This window comes from Armigeres subalbatus, chromosome 1 (genome assembly GCF_024139115.2).
Source record: "Armigeres subalbatus isolate Guangzhou_Male chromosome 1, GZ_Asu_2, whole genome shotgun sequence".
NCBI lineage: Eukaryota > Metazoa > Arthropoda > Insecta > Diptera > Culicidae > Armigeres > Armigeres subalbatus.
In genome coordinates, this window is record NC_085139.1 from 300489613 (window position 1) to 300496442 (window position 6830).

At 37.1% G+C, this 6830-nt stretch overlaps 1 long non-coding RNA gene across 1 annotated transcript; it reads left to right on the forward strand.

Annotated features, from left to right (window-relative positions):
• The first annotated feature begins 4065 nt into the window (after window positions 1-4065).
• LOC134216484 (uncharacterized) lies at window positions 4066-5455 on the forward strand. The gene is made up of 4 exons (XR_009980693.1): window positions 4066-4527; window positions 4588-4748; window positions 4973-4999; window positions 5112-5455. It is a non-coding gene; the product is annotated as an uncharacterized LOC134216484 (long non-coding RNA).
• The last annotated feature ends 1375 nt before the right edge of the window (window positions 5456-6830 follow it).

The window sequence follows — 6830 nt, forward strand, 5'->3', positions numbered from 1 at the left end:
TACACAAGAGTGCGATACATATTGCAGTACTAACTCGTCTTATGATAAGTGACCCACTATAAACCAATTTGTTTATGTCTCACAATATAGCGCAGGATTGACTAATATGAGAATAGATTACAGAGCGGTCCGAAATCAACTGCGCCATTTCGGGTGCGGTGTTTCAACTAGTGACTTAGACGCGTCTTCGTTTTAATCAGTCGGTGGTCCGTTCGAAAGCTTATCGATTTGCCGCACGCGTACCATACTGCGATCAATTTGTTCGTGCTATGGTGGTATGGTAGGGTGTTCGTTTGGATTATTGTTTTCCACTTCTCGTAGAACAATGGTTTTGGAAATCAAGTTGTAAATGAGATTCATGAATTATAAAATTAATTAATCAATCGGTCCAGTTCAACACGTAATCGACTGTAATTTCATCTTCAACAATCTTCGAATCAAATGAAACAACAAAACCGACAAAACCGCAAGCACGTGTTTGGGTGATAACTCTTGCGAGCAAGAAGCATGCAATGCGTTATCATCGTTTCCTTTTCGCTGCATGACAGGGGAAGACGGCATAACGCAACTACATGTGCTGCCATCTGTTGGTTGTGGCGAGAACTGCAGTGCGTTTGCGTTTCTTGAGCGTTTGCGTTTTTTCTAACTTTCATCTAGGGTATATGCTCCAATATCCATCTCAGACCCAATATTAATCTCATTTTGAGATGGCTTAACCTCTAGCCTAGCGTAAAATAAACAGTTTTATCGCAGTTTCTTCTTCTTCTTATTGGCATTACATCCCCACACTGGGACAGAGCCGCCTCGCAGCTTAGTATTCATTAAGCACTTCCACAGTTATTAACTGCGAGGTTTCTAAGCCAAGTTACCATTTTTGCATTCGTATATCATGAGGCTAACATGATGATACGTTTATGCCCAGGGAAGTCGAGACAATTTCCAATCCGAAAATTGCCTAGACCGGTACCGGGAATCGAACCCAGCCACCCTCAGCATGATCTTGCTTTGTAGCCGCACGTCTTACCGCACGGCCAAGGAGGGCCCCTTTATCGCAGTTTATTTGAACTGACAACTATTGAAGCACATTTCCATGGGATTAATTTATGTGATAATATCAATAGTTTGAGAAATAATTCACTGATAATATTCAATTTAATAAAATAGGGGGCCCTCCTTAGCCATGTGGTAAGACGCGCGGCTACAAAGCAAGACCATGCTGAGGGTGGTTGGTTTCGACTTCCGGTGCTGGTCTAGGAAATTGTCTCGACTTCCCTGGGCATAAAAGTATCATCGTGTTAGCCTCATGATATACGAATGCAAAATGGTAACCTGGCTTAGAAACCTCGCAGTTAATAACTGTGGAAGTGCTTAATGAACACTAAGCTGCGAGGTGGCTCTGTCCCAGTGTGGGATGTAATGCCAATAAGAAGAAGAAGATTAAATTTAATAAAAAGAGAAAATCACTTACTGATATGGGTTGAAAATCATACTTGATTCTCTACACTCGCTCATACGTATTAAGCTATCAGCTAGGGACGTTCGGATACTTCAAAATATCGATATTTTATTCGATACGATAATCGAATCAAAGTATCGATACCAATGGAATAAAAATATCGATATATCGGAAAATCATATGATATTTCAGAAATGAGAATATTTAGAATATATTTGTTGTAGTTATTCAATTACTATTGTAATACTGTTTTACCACTTTTTTCTATTACCTTAATCCAATCTGCTTCTATAGTGTCCCAGCTCAACAATCATCGTCGTCGTTCGTCGAAGTTTTAACCGGTAGCGGTACTGACCTCACTATTTGCCATTCGCTCAAAAAATTCAACTGAAGTTTCGCGAAAATTGCTGAAATTTCATTGATTTTTTTTTTATATTTCTTCTCGGATTATTCTGATCCTCAACAATAGAAAATTCTCTATTCATTTCCACGGAAGTTTTTTTTTTAATTTAATTTTCCAAGAAAATTAAGAATTTTCACGAAAAAAAATCCATTATAATATTCTTTAGTAAAAAAGGAAATTCGCATAACTTTTCACAGGCATTCTTTAAAATTGGCGGAAAAATTTCCATCAAAAAAGAATTCAAAATTTTCTTTAAAAACGGGTAGAAATATTGAACTTCCTAATGAAATTCTCTTTAATTTCTAGGGGACAGTCTTTTGAATTTCGGAAGGAAATTTTCATATATTTTACAATTTTTCTAAATTCCCATTTACACAAATCTCTTCCTGATTTCTAAAGCTAATTTATCTATTTTATCATAGGAACACGGCAAATATATAATGGGGGAGGTTCTTTTATCAGTGCTGCCACCTGGAAAAGTTTCAAGAAAAAGTTAGAAAACTTCTAGAACGTTATAATTTTTTTTTAGTAAGACATATTTGTAGTTTGTTGGGTTATAAATTCAGCATTTGCTGCTTTTTTGAAAAAAAAAAATATTAAAATTAAGATTTCATGTCTATTTTATGTGCTTTTAAAATTCTAACCCTTTAAACCAAGATTTTTTTGAGAAAAATCTTTAATTTCCGTTTTACAACAAAAATATACTTCATTTCCTATACCAAACCGTGTGAAATTTCAAAGATTCTACTTTTTCTCTCGATGACACCTGTCGGTCTTCTCCTCCCCTATTGAATTCTACTGGATTACTGTTATTTGTTTACCGTGTGATTTCATCAACAGATTACAATTGGCCCTAATGTATGTAAATATTATTATTATCGTAAGAATTCAAGGAATAGTGGCATGACAAATGTTGCACAACAGCGTGTCAATGCAAAGTGTCGAGTTGCCAAAACTATTTGTGATGCGCACACCTCACACTATCGGCGCTTCCGAGAAAATTCATCTTATGGTCACTCCTGACGGAATCCAAGTTTAAAAGTGCTCGCGTTTTCGGGGGAACACCACTCGATACGGAAGCAACGCACAACTGTCATTTTTATTATTTCACGCATGCTGCGACGCAGCAAAGCTAAATCAACAAAAATGACAGTTGTGCGCCGTCTCTGAATCGAGTGGTGTGCCCCGAAAACGCGAGCACTTTTAATCTTGGATTCCATCAGGAGTGACCTTAACCATTAAAAATACGGCATCCCAGATTCATTTTGAAGTATTTTCTTTTCACAAAATTGTTATTTTTGTGTTACCTTGTTCTGATTCAATATATCGATATCGAAAGCAAAAATATCGATATGACCGATATATTGAAAGCAAAATATCGATACAAAAATATCGGATATCGAAACAAAATTATCGATCTTCCGATATATCAGAAGTATCGGAACGTCCCTACTATCAGCACTCACCGACACTAAACTTTATCACCGAATTCAGTGGAATGCACTATTCAAAACACAACAGATCTTTATGCAGTACATTTTTCACACTTGCGGTTACATTCTCTAATGATTAAAAATTAAAAACCAGCTTCTAAGGCTGAAAAACTATGGATGAATTTCTTTTAAAATATAATTATCGTTGATTATATATCAATCCTATTTCACTACTGTTGTAGCAACACAAGGATGCCAGATTGTACAAAACTGAAGGGTATACTGTTCATTTATTTTATCTAGGAATAAATCGATTCACACTTCTAATAAATAAAAAATATTACTTTATGTTATCGCCAAATATGTGAAGTAAATGAAAAACAACTCTAGAGGAACATTTCTAAAGGTTCTAAGTAACATTTGTAAACAAATCGAGTTATTAGCGCAGACACTCAACTGTGCTCCTAATCTTAGCGGTCAATTTAAATCCACATTTATTTTTTCATTATTTCACTATATATTTTTTCCAGTGAAAAACGTCCAACCTGCATTATCGGCAATATCCGACAGAGTTGTCGTTTGGACCTTTTGCAATTTGACGGTCCCAGGGGGAGAAGGCGTAGCACTGAATCCCTACCCCAACATGTGCGACATCTGGATTTGGTTCTAAACTGTAAACAACAGTGTTAATTCTCTACCACCTTTTTGTTATGGCGAGGCAATTTTTATGCACACTTTTGTTTTCGATATTTTATCAAAAATAAACACTCAATCATGCAGCAATATAATGATGTGATATGCTTGATTTACCTGCTTGATTATAGGGACTCGAAAAAGAATTTATTTGCAGTAGCTAACCGAATATAAAAATGTTCACATTAACGATTGCGCCCTAACACCGGTTCTAAGCTTCGATGCAGAGTACACGAGCTTTGTTCGCCAGTGACAGGCGTATGAGGCCCTTGGACGGTCCCATCTGAAATTTGCCAAAACAAAATCAAAATTTCAGATGGGACCTTTGGTCGCACATTAACAATTTTTTGTTTTCTCTATTAAAAGTATGTTTTGTAACTAAAATTAAATGAAGATAACACTCAAGAGTCGCCAAGAGCAAGCTAGTCCGCTAATCAATCAAGTTAGCTGGCGGAACTTTGATTATAATATATTATCTTGGCGGAGCTCTTTATCATCGGATTCCTGACCAAGCACGACATCGATCCCAACACAAACAAGAGGTAAGGGAATTTTAATATTATTTCATGCATTAGTTAAGTTTTTCTAATTACATTCTCCAGGGGTTACTTTCGTTTGTGAACTGCCAGTTAATGAAGGAAATGACTTCAGTGGAATCTTTGATTGCGAATCGCATATCCTACTGCTGCCAACCTCCCATACGGCAGATCCCAGGCAACCCAAATCCCCACGCTAGCCGACGCTGTGCTCTTTCGTTATTAAGGTCACTCCTGACGGAATCCAAGTTCCAAAGTGCTCGCGTTTTCGGGGCACATCATTCGATTCAGAGGCGGCGCACAACTGTCGTTTTTGTTGATTCAGCTTTGCTACCTCGCAGCATGCGTGAAATAATAAAAATGACAGTTGTGTGTTGCTTCCGTATCGAGTGGTGTGCCCCCGAAAACGTGAGCACTTTTAATATTGGATTCCGTCAGGAGTGACCTTAAGATCACATCCCATGGATTATTTGCTTAGGTGAGAAATTCAATGCAGCTGATAATCCCATATAAACTTCAAATCTAATAAATCATTCCAAATTTTCAAAGAATGATTTTCTCACTGAAACTTTTTATTCTCCCCATACTAGGCTGGGCCAGTCGACTGTGCAAGCGCATCGAAAAGGAATTAGTGATCAACAATCAACTAACAACGTTTGCCGCGACAAGTACCGTGAGATTTTTTTTTAAACGGAACTCGCTCTCTTAACGATGGTCTGGAGGGGAGGAAAAATGTGGCCTACCAGAAGATCCTGAACAATTTTAGGTTTTTCAGCGAGCTTTGCCACTGACGAAATGGAAGAGGGTTTACCATTGGCCGTCGTGCTGGCATATTGCAGAACTGTGATGACTTGGGAGCTCGTCTGGATTTCAAGACTCAGATCACTATACAGAGATCTCGGACATTAGTCCCGTGTTATGTGATAGAAGAAAATAAAACAGAAAAATCAAAACAGTTGAATAAAAATGGAAAAAATTGAAAATTCATAATTCCTGTACTTTCTATTGAAAATCACTTAATCTTTTATCACATTAATGGGAGCAGTGTGTATTAGAAAGGAATTCCATCACACACAGTGAACAGTCTTAATCATACGGAATTAATTTTATTGCTCGAACTTTGCCGCAGGTTGTTAAGAGCATCATTATGGGGCACGAGTATTTAAATTGCCTGTGTTATGATGTCGTTTTAGTTTAGTTATGGATGGCGAGTTCGATTCTTGATCCGGTATGGAATGTTTTCGGATAGGAAATCTCGACACCCTAGGAATACTGCATCCATTGTATGAGAAGCTTTCAAATAATAATTGAGAAAATGCACAATACTAAGTTGAAAAGCAGACCAAGTTACAAAAGAAATGCAGAGTAAATAAAAAGAAGTTATTAGTTGTTGGATAAACACTAGGCATATAATAACACCACTAGACTGGCTTTGGAAACAAAAAGTTATAGACTCCCACGGACAACTGCATTTCCTACCAATATGAGCTCAATCGGGCAGTTAGAATCAACTTCCCAAGCGAAATTGTTTTAGGGCTGTATATTTTGGCTGAAAACCTCATATAAACTGCATATTAAATGCGCCAGCGTATGCCAATAGTTGATTGAGCTGAAATTTACAGAAAACAATACCTAAAATCAACTTATTACATGTAAAACTGAAAAGTGTAATTAAATTATACTAAGGTCCGAAGTGGCAGTCATCTTTGCATAATGTCCTACGTAACAAGTCCCAACTGAAAAATTAAAAACAATAGGTCCTAAGTAACAAAACTGTTTATAAACCATCCGTACTTTATGAAAAATGCCAAACAAACATTATATTCGAATTCTACGACTGTTTTTACGTCTAAGAATCATTTAAAAACTGATATATTGTTTTTCTGTTAAAATAGGGAATATTTTTTTCATTCGAATTTTCATTTCTTGATTTCTCAGTTCGAGGTCAAAGTTAGTTAGGCCCATTTGAAATGTTCATCTAGAATTGTTCTCAGCTGAATTTATGAATTACGAATAGATCCAATGACGGTGAAAAACATTGCATTCTCTGCGCAGCTCTGAGCTTCCTCCATTTGGCACCACAGCGTTTTCATGGCGTATGTGCTTGCTGGTAATGTGGGTGTGAATTTCGACAGATAGACATATCTATACATCTCGCCCTATACGCGTGTTGATGTTGATTATCCAATAGAAAAAATAAAATCAATGCCCTTTACAGAAAAGGTACCCCGGGGCAAGGGAAAACTCGGGGTAAGTGGGTACTATGCTATGGCTGCCGATGAATCGATGATCGTTTTTAATGGTAACAA